Genomic DNA, 13,733 nt, shown 5'->3' with positions numbered 1-13,733 from the left:
TTGTGGAGAAGTGTCAGAGCACAAGACATAAGTGTTGCATGCAATGCACCACAAGTAAAAAATCTAAAATATTAATAATGAAGCATACAAAGGCATGTTAAATACAAACGTACATGATGACGAACATGTGACTTATGTTTGGATACATTTGAATATTTACTTATTTTTAATATGAGGATTCAAACCCTAATTCTGGTATAATTTGACAGTCCTATTCACTTTCCACATTAAATGAGCAGAGTCTCCTAAGAAAAACTCGGGGGTGGTCTCCCCTCGACTTATGGGGATGAATATTTCAGGAGAGAGCCCAAAAGTTGATAGAAATCTACGTTTTGTACCCAATACTTATATGCTGTGAAAGAACCAGCCCAGGAATCACAGATAAACACAGGACACCCAAGTCCAAGAACACACTCATTTAATTTCTGCTCTGTTTTACAGCACACACGCAGTGCACAAATCACCAATAAAGCTCACAGTCCTTCTCTTTCTCTTTCTTTTCTTCTGCCGCCTCTACTCCTCTCCTGCAAGCTCCGTCCTGTGTCTCCCGACTCCGGCTCCTCAAATGCAGTGAAGCAGCCCCTTTTATAATGCCCCCGGATGTGCACCAGGTGCTCCGTGATGACCTTCCAGCCGCAGTTTCTGGTGTGGCGAAAGTGCTGCTCTTCAAGGCTCCGTGGTCATGTGGGTGCCCCAAAGCAAACCAGGGTGGCTGCCCTCTCATGTCCCGGGGAAGGTATTGTCCCTCTCCCGGTCCTTCCATCTTCCAGGCGTAACACCATCTTCCAGATCGTCCACCACGATGCAAAATTTGGTTGACCTAAGTGAAGGCGTACTCACGTTATCATGTTTACATACACACACACACAGACACAGACAGACATACAGACATAATTCCACAAATGGTATTTTTGGACTCAGGTATTCATCAAAATCTCAACATCAAATTTTTGGAAGATTCCAATACTTTCCCTATATTTCACATACGAGAAAGACAGGGAGGTCTAAAACGTCGAGATTCATCAAAATCTCGACATCGAATTTTTGGAGGATTCCAATACTTTCTCTGTACTCTGTATACGAGAAAGACAGGGAGGTCTAAAACACAGAGATTCATCAAAATCTCGACATCAAATTTTTGGAGGATTCCAATACTTTCTCTATACTCCATATACAAGAAAGACAGGGAGATCTAAAATGTCGGGATTCATCAAAATCTCGACATTGAATTTTTGGAGGATTCCAGTACTTTGACCTATACTTCGTATATGAGACAGACAGGGTGAATTTTTGGAGGGTCCCAATACTTTCTCTATACTTCATATACGAGAAAGACAGAGAGGTCTAAAATGTTGAGATTCATCAAAATCTTGACATCAAATTTTTGGATGATTACAATACTTTCTCTATACTCCGTATACAAGAAAGACAGGGAGGTCTAAAACGTCGAGATTCATCAAAATCTCGACATCGAATTTTTGGAGGATTCCAATACTTTCTCTGTACTCTGTATATGAGAAAGACAGGGAGGTCTAAAACACAGAGATTCATCAAAATCTCGACATCAAATTTTTGGAGGATTCCAATACTTTCTCTATACTCCATATACAAGAAAGACAGGGAGATCTAAAATGTCGGGATTCATCAAAATCTCGACATTGAATTTTTGGAGGATTCCAGTACTTTGACCTATACTTCGTATACGAGAAAGACAGGGTGAATTTTTGGAGGGTCCCAATACTTTCTCTATACTTCATATACGAGAAAGACAAAGATGTCTAAAATGTTGAGATTCATCAAAATCTTGACATCAAATTTTTGGATGATTACAATACTTTCTCTATACTCCGTATACAAGAAAGACAGGGAGGTCTAAAACGTCGAGATTCATCAAAATCTCGACATCGAATTTTTGGAGGATTCCAATACTTTCTCTGTACTCTGTATACGAGAAAGACAGGGAGGTCTAAAACACAGAGATTCATCAAAATCTCGACATCAAATTTTTGGAGGAGTCCAATACTTTCTCTATACTCCATATACAAGAAAGACAGGGAGATCTAAAATGTCGGGATTCATCAAAATCTCGACATTGAATTTTTGGAGGATTCCAGTACTTTGACCTATACTTCATATACGAGAAAGACAGGGTGAATTTTTGGAGGGTCCCAATACTTTCTCTATACTTCATATACGAGAAAGACAGAGAGGTCTAAAATGTTGAGATTCATCAAAATCTTGACATCAAATTTTTGGATGATTACAATACTTTCTCTATACTCCGTATACAAGAAAGACAGGGAGGTCTAAAACGTCGAGATTCATCAAAATCTTGACATCGAATTTTTGGAGGATTCCAATACTTTCTCTGTACTCTGTATACGAGAAAGACAGGGAGGTCTAAAACACAGAGATTCATCAAAATCTCAACATTGAATTTTTGGAGGATTCCAATACTTTCCATATACTCCATATACGAGAAAGACAGGGAGGTCTAAAACGTCGAGATTCATCAAAATCTCGACATCAAATTTTTGGAGGATTCCAATACTTTCTCTATACTCCATATACAAGAAAGACAGGGAGATCTAAAATGTTGGGATTCATCAAAATCTCGACATTGAATTTTTGGAGGATTCCAGTACTTTGACCTATACTTCGTATACGAGAAAGACAGGGTGAATTTTTGGAGGGTCCCAATACTTTCTCTATACTTCATATACGAGAAAGACAGAGAGGTCTAAAATGTTGAGATTCATCAAAATCTTGACATCAAATTTTTGGATGATTACAATACTTTCTCTATACTCCGTATACAAGAAAGACAGGGAGGTCTAAAACGTCGAGATTCATCAAAATCTCGACATTGAATTTTTGGATGATTACAATACTTTCCCTATACTACATATATGAGAAATTTAAAAAAAGAGCCTGCTCTGCCCTTTCTTATATATCTCCATCTGGGTTACAAGACCAGTACATTTTGTCATTGATATGGACCTCCAAGTACTTTGTAGGAGTGGACCACCTCTACTTCCACTCTGGACACAGAGGCTCTTTGGTGCGGTGAAAGTCAATAAGCAGTTCATTGGTTTTGCTGATGTTAAGTTGCTGGCAATTCTCTTTGTACCAAGAAACAAACTTCTCCTCCTGAATCCCCTTCTCTGTCTCATCTCCCCTTATCAATATACCTCATAAGTGCAGAATCATCTGAGAATTTCTACGAGTGACATGACCTTCTGTTATATTTAGAGTCAGAGGTGTACAGACTGAAGAGAAAAGCAGACAGGACTGTTTTTTTTTAATAATAAAGACATTTGTATTTTAATCCATGGACAGACTAAGGTGTAATTTCTCTTCTTGGCGGTCCGATTGCCCCTTTGGAGGTCACACATCAGAGGCAAACTTTATAAACAGGACAGTCAGTCAATCCATCTTCTTAACCCACTGCCTCAGAAAAAAAATGAATGAGATCCTCCTGTACTTGTGTCAAGTGTCTGAGGGGCCTGCTCTGCCTTCCAGCTCTGAGAGGTTAAATAGTTGTGTCTGCCAGGTCCCACCAAGCCATTCCTCAAGGCGGGAGGAAACATCATTCACAAAAATGATTTTCCCTGATGACTGTGCCAGATCAGCATGTTAATAATCACCATGTATCTGGCTTAAAGTATTCATATTTTTGTTTGGTTTTTCTTCTGAAAGAAAATACATGTATCCCGCACAATAGGACTATTTTGAGATTTTGAGATTTTGTATTTTTGTATTTTTTTTGTCGTCCAGCTATGACTATCACAGTTTGGAGAACCCCACAGTGGATGAGTGATTTTGATTAGAAACTCCAAGCCAAGACCCATACTGAAATTAGAAGCTGAAAGAAGGAAGTCTCTAATGTGTACTACTTTAGGGCATAGTTCAGATACCCAAGGAGCTTCAAAGGTTAACACGTGGGAGACATTACTGAATGTCTGTTTTTCAGGGTGAGTGAGTGAGAGTACCACACATGCCAGACACTCACTGGCACAAATCAGTGTCGCCATTTGATCAAACATTCAACTCATGTGGAACATGGGAGAAAACCAGAACATCCACGGGAAAGCCCCCACAGACATGTGCCACTTCTTATGTTAAGGTATTTAACAATCCAGCTCCTAAGAGAAGACTTTCATGGAGGTTGTTAAAAATGCAACCATCTGCTTGTCAGCCTGATTTATCTGCTGTACACAAGGCCTTCTTCACTCCAGTACGTGTAAAGGCATCGCTCCAAATGCTAAGTCAAGCCTTGAATTGCTTAGCTCTAAATTGTATATAAATAACAGCAATTTCTTTCTACCCGATCATCTGGCATTAGTCAGACGTCAGTGGATGGCTCTACTGTGAAAAATGAAAGCACATGTTTTAGTGCATCAGTGAGTGTCTGACATGCAGACACAGCTCCACTTTCATGAGGCTGTCTATTGAAAGTCACTATGGCTGCCATGCATGTGCAATACATCAGTCAGAAATGGATGTTATCTGGCAGGTGAGCTGGGAGTTGTTAAATCCACGGCTTTGTATTGAATATACAGTGCAGTCAGAAAAAAGAAAAAAATCAATTGAATAATATATCACCATGAGCATTGTCAGGAAATGGATTATAAAAAGTCCACAGCACAGCTGGCATAAGGGTGTAAAACCTAACACTGACACCTTAGTGCCCCCCAAACCAAAGTTCTGTTAAAAGCTCAGCCACAATCTGTGTAGAATGTGCGTGTTTTCCACAGGCACGAGTGACTTCTGACAGTTCGAGGACACGCACGTTTGTGTTTTAACTGTTTTTGCAAGCAAAGAGCACAGCAGAGAAGGATATTGTAGTTGCACTGTTTTCTTACAGTTTGGAAAAGCCAGAACTCTGACTCTCCCTCTGTCTCTGTCCATTCTGGTGCGAGAACTTAAATTCGAGCACAACCACCAAATTTCTCATTAGCTCATCAGACAGCACACTAACATACAGTAAATATGTTCTACCTTGTCCAATGTGCCTCATAAATGAGGTCTGCTGTAAATTCTTTGCACCATAAATACATAAATGGGAACAGGCTTTAAAACATACACACACATACATACACACACACACACATGCACTCACAAAAGGCCAGACCTTCCCAATTGACAGGCCTCAACCAAGACAGCCTACACCCAAACTCAAATGGCAGGCATACTGCCTCTTTACGGCCAAACACGGGACTAAGACTTAGTTACTCTTGGCCGTGTTTTGGATGCCGCATGACATGAGAATCAAGCGCACAGATGTAGGCCACACAGTTTACGCCAGCCACTTGCCTTTGTTCATCCAGAGTTGGTGGTTTGTCTTTTCTCTGCGGTTTCACTTTTCGACGGATAGACAGATACACACACTTCCACGTGTAGACGTTTATATATTATATATATAAGATATATATATATATATATATATATATATATTGTGGAATACCAGGGGTGCGTACTGCCGCCCTAACCAGACACAAACAGGCAGAGACACTAGTGCAGCACACAACACACTTTTATTCACAACTGGGAAGTGCTTTTTCCTCGTTCCCCAGAGCACAGAAAAGTATAAAGCACCAAAGTACACTATTCACAGTCCTTTTCTTCTGTTTGTCTCTTTTCCTCTCTTTGTCTCTCTCTCTCTCTCTGTCCTTCCACCTCCACTCCTCTTCTGGCAAGCTTCGTCCTTCTTCCTCTCGACTCTGGCTACCTGACTAATGGAGGATGGCTCCTTTTATAAGCACATGTCCAACAACCTTCCTCCGATAGCACTTCCGGGTGTAGTGGAAGTGCTGCCAAACAGGACTCATCAATGGTCCAGACGCCCCCTGGCAGGGGCCATGGGCCCCAGCAGGGTTGAGCGTCCATGCCCCAAACCCGTGGACCAGCTGAAAGCCAGGGAGGCTGCCCTCTAGCGTTCAGGAGGAAATAATGTCATGGTCCTTCCATTGTCGAGGCATCCTGGCTGGGTAAGGGCCCCAGCCTTCCGCCAATATATGCAAACAATGGTGGCTCCTTTGACTTCAGATGGATTTTCCTTGTTCTGTTTTTGCACCACAGAGAGGCTAATGTTGTTTGCTGTTTACTTTCATTAAATAGGGATTACGAGGTTGGAGCCCCAAGTCTTTCTTCCTTGGATTTGTGGTTCCTCACTCAATCATATTACGTATTTCTATCTATCTATCTATCTATCTATCTATCTATCTATCTATCTATCTATCTATCTATCTATCTATCTATCTATCTATCTATCTATCTATCTATCTATCTATCTATCTATCTATCTATCTATCTATCTGTTATATAGTGCCTTTCATTGCTTTCTATCTTTCTACAGTGCATCCAGAAAGTATTCACAGCGCATCACTTTTTCCACCTTTTGTTACGTTACAGCCTTATTCCAAAATGGATTAAATTCATTTTTTTCCTCAGAATTCTACACACAACACCCCATAATGACAACATGAAAAAAGTTTACTTGAGGTTTTTGCAAATTTATTAAAAATAAAAAAAACTGAGAAATCCCATGTACATAAGTATTCACAGCCTTTGCTCAATACTTTGTCGATGCACCTTTGGCAGCAATTACAGCCTCAAGTCTGGTTGAATACGATGCCACAAGCTTGGCACACCTATCCTTGGCCAGTTTTGCCCATTCCTCTTTGCAGCACCTCTCAAGCTCCATCAGGTTGGATGGGAAGCGTCGGTGCACAGCCATTTTAAGATCTCTCCAGAGATGTTCAATCGGATTCAAGTCTGGGCTCTGGCTGGGCCACTCAAGGACATTCACAGAGTTGTCCTGAAGCCACTCCTTTGATATCTTGGCTGTGTGCTTAGGGTCGTTGTCCTGCTGAAAGATGAACCGTCGCCCCAGTCTGAGGTCAAGAGCACTCTGGAGCAGGTTTTCATCCAGGATGTCTCTGTACATTGCTGCAGTCATCTTTTCCTTTATCCTGACTAGTCTCCCAGTTCCTGCCGCTGAAAAACATCCCCACAGCATGATGCTACCACCACCATGCTTCACTGTAGGGATGGTATTGGCCTGGTGAGGAGCGGTGCCTGGTTTCCTCCAAACGTGATGCCTGGCATTCACACCAAAGAGTTCAATGTTTGTCTCATCAGACCAGAGAATTTTCTTTCTCATGGTCTGAGAGTCCTTCAGGTGCCTTTTGGCAAACTCCAGGTGGGCTGCCATGTGCCTTTTACTAAGGAGTGGCTTCCGTCTGGCCACTCTACCATACAGGGCTGATTGGTGGATTGCTGCAGAGATGGTTGTCCTTCTGGAAGGTTCTCCTCTCTCCACAGAGGACCTCTGGAGCTCTGACAGAGTGACCATCGGGTTCTTGATCACCTCCCTGACTAAGGCCCTTCTCCCCCGATCATTCAGTGTAGATGGCCGGCCAGCTCTAGGAAGAGTCCTGGTGGCTTCGAACTTCTTCCACTTACAGATGATGGAGGCCACTGTGCTCATTGGGACCTTCAAAGCAGCAGAAATTTTCTGTAACCTTCCCCATATTTGTGACTCGAGACAATCTCTACAAGGTCTACAGACAATTCCACAGGTGGACTCCAAATAGGCTGCAGAAACATCTCAAGGATGATCAGGGGAAACAGGATGAGCTCAATTTGGAGCTTCATGGCAAAGGCTGTGAATACTTATGTACATGTGCTTTCTCAATTTTTTTATTTTTAATAAATTTGCAAAAACCTCAAGTAAACATTTTTCACATTGTCATTATGGGGTGTTGTGTGTACTATTCTGAGGAAAAAACTGAATTTAATCCATTTTGGAATAAGGCTGTAACATAACAAAATGTGGAAAAAGTGATGCGCTGTGAATTCTTTCCAGATGCACTCTATCTATCTATCTATCTATCTATCTATCTATCTATCTATCTATCTATCTATCTATCTATCTATCTATCTATCTATCTATCTATCTATCTATCTATCTATCAGTTCACAATTATCACAAAATGTATCAAAAGAGAATCCAATGGGACTGCTCCTATGTTGTACTTATCTCATCTGTCTTATTTGTAACTTGGTATTCTGCCGATCTCCATTCTCCTCCTGTTTCTTTCGAGTGGCAAATTATTTTTTAAATTTCATACTTTTGAAATCTTAATGTAATTTTTATTCAGGGTTCGATGAACTATTAAGAGGTGTCCCTGTGACACCAACAGGACCTTACTGACTCCCAGGTTGCTGTATCTCCTGGCTACAAATGATGAAAATGATTAAAGGCATGGGTTTATATACTAATCCAACAAAATATAAAAGCCCTTGGAATAAGAACAAAATGTTAAAATATTGGATTATTCTACATGAATACACACACAGCCTACAGAACACAAGAAGAAGATAAGGAGGAAATAAGATAACCAAATGAATAGGCAGCACCTTGGTTAGAACAAGCGCTGGAACGCAGTAAGTAAACAAGAAACCGGAGGGAATTGCAGATCTGAAAGCAGCTATCGATACAGAACAAAAGATGCCATAGTCTGAAAGCTGTAGTCTGATTAAACAAACAATGGTACAGGGGAAAGAATTTCAATTTTTCCCAATGCATTAAAAATAGATTTTTAAAACACATATAAACACTGTGATCCTTTTATCAATTAAAACACTTTTTACATAGTGAAACTTGGTAATATTTTCCCAAATCTCTTTTCAGCCCATCAAAGGAAAGACAAGAGTGTTGCTTTCATATTTACCTAATATGTGCCTACAATTGAATCCAAGTACTTTAGTTGCCCGAGTGACTATGCAACAGTAAACTAAGGTCCTGTAAACCCAAAAAATTAGAGGTCAGTAAAAGATGTGGGGTCCCTACTAATGCACATGCAAAAGTCCACCAAAATTCCCCAAATGATGATAATTGTTTAGCAGATACTAGAAAAATAACATCAGACGAAGCACTGAGTACTAAACGGTTAACAATAAACACTAAAGTCCATGAACAGTCTGGTTCCACAGATGAGGTGATGGGGAAAAAGAATAAAGTTGCCAAGTGAACAGTTGTCTGAATGTTATGAAAGTTTGATCCTATCTGTGTTCCACTTCTTCCGTGAAGATCCTTAGAAGCTGAAAGCTCTCCCCTGATGAAGACGTTTACTAACCCAGACGAAATCACATCATCAAGCAGGCACCTGAAAACACATAAATCCGGAAAGGAATTGTAGTTCAATGAGTGATTAGTAATCCAGAGGTGGGGTGAAGCAAGGAAACAAATAGAAACAGATGATCGTGACCCACGTAGAGACTTTCAGCTCCATTTTAAAGATAGCTCCTCATCACTCTTCTTCCCAGCAACCCCCGTGCCACTCTGAAGCTGCATCTGTTGAAGGTTGCTTGTCCATCACTGAGACAACTGCAGATTCGCAGAGCCCCAGAAACAACTACAAGTTGACCGCTGCCACATGCAAAGCACTAGTTGCCCGATGGGTGATGCAGGAAACATTATAACTTGGCCACTGACCTGTTTGCTGTGTCTGCGTAGAGTAGAATGGTAGACCCCCTCACAATAAATCACCTTGCTGTTCTTGTTTCGAGTTGAATTAAGCTGGTTGTGATAAAGTACTGGCCATGGAGAATGACTTTCGGACGGCTTCGAGGAGATTCTGGTCCACCATCCGGCGTCTCAGGAAGGGGAAGCAGTGCAGTGTCAACACTGTATATGGTGGGGATGGTGCGCTGCTGACCTCGACTCGGGACGTTGTGGGTCGGTGGGGGGAATACTTCGAAGACCTCCTCAATCCCATTAACATGCCTTCCAATGAGGAAGCAGAGCCTGGGGACTCAGAGGTGGGCTCTCCCATCTCTGGGACTGAGGTCACCGAGGTGGTCAAAAAACTCCTTGGTGGCAGGGCCCCGGGGGTGGATGAGATATGCCCGGAGTTCCTCAAGGCTCTGGATGTTGTAGGACTGTCTTGGCTGACACGCCTCTGCAACATCGCATGGACATCAGGGACAGTGCCTCTGGATTGGCAGACCGGGGTGGTGGTCCCCCTCTTTAAGAAGGGGGATCGGAGGGTGTGTTCCAACTACAGAGGGATCACACTCCTCAGCCTCCCTGGAAAAGTCTATTCAGGGGTCCTGGAGAGGAGGGTCCGTCGGATAGTCGAGCCTCGGATTCAGGAGGAACAGTGTGGTTTTCGTCCTGGTCGCGGAACAGTGGACCAGCTCTATACCCTTAGCAGGGTCCTGGAGGGTGCATGGGAGTTTGCCCAACCAGTCTACATGTGTTTTGTGGACTTAGAAAAGGCATTCGACCGTGTCCCTCGGGGAATCCTGTGGGGGGTACTCCGAGAGTATGGGGTACCGGCCCCCCTGATAAGGGCTGTTCAGTCCCTGTACGATCGGTGCCAGAGCTTGGTCCGCATTGCCGGCAGTAAGTCGAACCCGTTTCCAGTGAGAGTTGGACTCCGCCAGGGCTGCCCTTTGTCACCGATTCTGTTCATAACTTTTATGGACAGAATTTCTAGGCGCAGCCAGGGTGTTGAGGGGGTCCGGTTTGGTGGGCTCAGGATTGGGTCACTGCTTTTTGCAGATGATGTTGTCCTGTTTGCTTCATCAGGCCGTGATCTTCAGCTCTCTCTGGATCGGTTCGCAGCTGAGTGTGAAGCGGCTGGGATGAGAATCAGCACCTCCAAATCCGAGACCATGGTCCTCAACCGGAAAAGGGTGGAGTGCCCTCTCAGGGTTGGTAGCGAGATCCTGCCCCAAGTGGAGGAGTTCAAGTATCTCGGGGTCTTGTTCACGAGTGAGGGAAGAATGGAGCGTGAGATCGACAGGCGGATCGGTGCGGCATCCGCAGTAATGCGGGCATTGCATCGGTCTGTCGTGGTGAAAAAGGAGCTGAGCCGCAAGGCAAAGCTCTCAATTTACCAGTCGATCTATTTTCCTACCCTCACCTATGGTCATGAGCTATGGGTAGTGACCGAAAGAACGAGATCGCGAATACAAGCGGCTGAAATGAGTTTCCTCCGCAGGGTGTCTGGGCTTTCCCTTAAAGATAGGGTGAGAAGCTCAGTCATCCGGGAGGGGCTCAGAGTAGAGCCGCTGCTCCTCCGCATCGAGAGGAGTCAGATGAGGTGGCTCGGGCATCTGATCAGGACGCCTCCTGGACGCCTCCCTGGTGAGGTGTTCCGGGCACGTCCAACCGGGAGAAGGCCCCGGGGAAGACCCAGGACACGCTGGAGGGACTATGTCTCTCGACTGGCCTGGGAACGCCTTGGGATTCTCCCGGAAGAGCTAGAAGAAGTGGCCGGGGAGAGGGAAGTCTGGGCATCTCTGCTCAAGCTGCTGCCCCCGCGACCCGACCTCGGATAAGCGGGAGACAATGGATGGATGGATGGATGGATAAAGTACTGAGACTCAGCCTTGTCTTTATGGTGCAAGACACCGACTCACGCATCACAATGGCATCATGCACTTGAAGTGGTGACCTGTATCTCCCCGTCATTCAGTGATCTACAGTCCTGACTTCAGTTCTATTTGTGGACTACCTTTCTTTTACAGAGTTATTTATTTAACAATGTTTTAGCAAGCAATACATGCATTTTGCACATTAGAGGTAACAACTGGGTTAGTTGACATTTGGATTATTTGAGTAATGTGAGATTTTTCTCCTCAGTGTGTTTGACATTATTTGGTGTTGTCCAGTGTTGGTCACCATCGGTCCAATTCTATTTGTTTTATCCTTTCTCAATGAAAACTTGAGAATATGTTTTTTCTCTCAGCCAACAACAGCAATTTATTTCTTGTACGGCCCAAAGTCCCACACGGAACACCTCAATGGCCTTTAATCTTGTTTCTCTAAGAAAACAAGAAAAACAACTTGTGGGGAAAACAATAGAAGAGATCTTGGGGTAGTCAACTCAGACCTACTCTTCCGGGTAGGTTGGGCGTGCAATAGGTGTCAAAAATGAGGTAAATACAACACACAAACCAGAAGACAAGTAATCCTCCGCACAGGGCTAGACAGCCAGTCTGTCAAGGCCACCTCAGAATTACAACACAGGAGCAAGGGACTGTACTTTCTCCGATCCTGTTAAGCCTATATATATTGGACTTCCAATACAGCTCGGAGTCCTGCCACGTGCAAAAGTTCGCTGACAACACTGCTATCGTGGGCTGCATCAGGAGTGGGCAGGAGGAGGAGTATAGGAACCTAATCAAGGACTTTGTTAAATGGTGCGACTCAAACCACCTACACCTGAACACCAGCAAAACCAAGGAGCTGGTGGTGGATTTTAGGAGGCCCAGACCCCTCATGGACCCCGTGATCATCAGAGGTGACTGTGTGCAGAGGGTGCAGACCTATAAATACCTGGGAGTGCAGCTGGATGATAAATTGGACTGGACTGCCAATACTGATGCTCTGTGCAAGAGAGGACAGAGCCGACTATACTTCCTTAGAAGGCTGGAGTCCTTCAACATCTGCAATAAGATGCTGCAGATGTTCTATCAGACAGTTGTGGCGAGCGCCCTCTTCTACGCGGTGGTGTGCGAAGAAAGACACCTCACGCCTGGACAAAGTGGTGAGGAAGGCAGGCTCTATTGTTGGCATGGAGCTGGACAGTTTGACATCTGTGGCAGAGCGACGGGCGCTCAGCAGGCTCCTATCAATTATGGAAAATCCACTGCATCCACTAAACAGTGTCATCTCCAGACAGAGGAGCAGCTTCAGCGACAGACTGCTGTCACCGTCCTGCTCCACTGACAGACTGAGGAGATCGTTCCTCCCACACACTATGCGACTCTTTAATTCCACCTGGGGGGGGGGGGGTGGTAAACATTAACATTATATAAAGTTATTGTCTGTTTTTACCTGCATTATTATCAATCTTTAAGTTAACATTGTTTTTTGTATCAGTAAGGTGCTGCTGGAGTATGTGAATTTCCCCTTGGGATTAATAAAGTATCTATCTATCTATCTATCTATCTATCTATCTATCTATCTATCTATCTATCTATCTATCTATCTATCTATCTATCTATCTATCTATCTATCTATCTATCTATCTATCTATCTATCTATCTATCTATCTATCTATCTATCTACAAACTGCTTTCTTCTTGTACAGTGTGCCTCACAAAATGCAGGCACAGGGCATCGCAACAACTCTCAAGGTGCAATTGAAAAAATAGATGATACCACTCACTAAATACACAACTGTCACATATTTGTTCAAATTCATCGAAAACAAAGTAGAAACTAATTAACATAAATGAAAAACAACAACATCTGCCCATCAGCTAATTGTAGAACCACAGCCAGACTGTAGAAAAGGAGTCAGACAAGCCAGACACAGTCAGAGTCCTGGAGACCTCAGCCAACAAGCTGCTGCCCTCCTATTGGCCATTCTACAGCTGAGTCAGTTCTGGGCCGGCCAATCAGATGAAAGGACCCTTCTACCCGATGATTCCAGTGCTCCTTTATCTGAGATGACTTTTCCATAGGCAGGCAGACAACTTGGCAGTAGAGCCGTGGCATCCAGTGCCACATGAGAATATGAAAAATAGAAACAGAATCGGTTGAGGATTAGGAACAGTTTCTAAAGATTAGATTACTCATATTTTAGTATCAATGACTAACCAAGGGCGGCACGGTGGCGCAGTGGTAGCGCTGCTGCCTCGCAGTAAGGAGACCTGGGTTCACTCCCTGCGTGGAGTTTGCATGTTCTCCCCGTGTCTGTGTGGGTTTC

This window comes from Erpetoichthys calabaricus, chromosome 10 (genome assembly GCF_900747795.2).
Source record: "Erpetoichthys calabaricus chromosome 10, fErpCal1.3, whole genome shotgun sequence".
Taxonomy (NCBI): Eukaryota; Metazoa; Chordata; class Cladistia; order Polypteriformes; family Polypteridae; genus Erpetoichthys; species Erpetoichthys calabaricus.
This window is presented reverse-complemented; position numbering follows the sequence as displayed.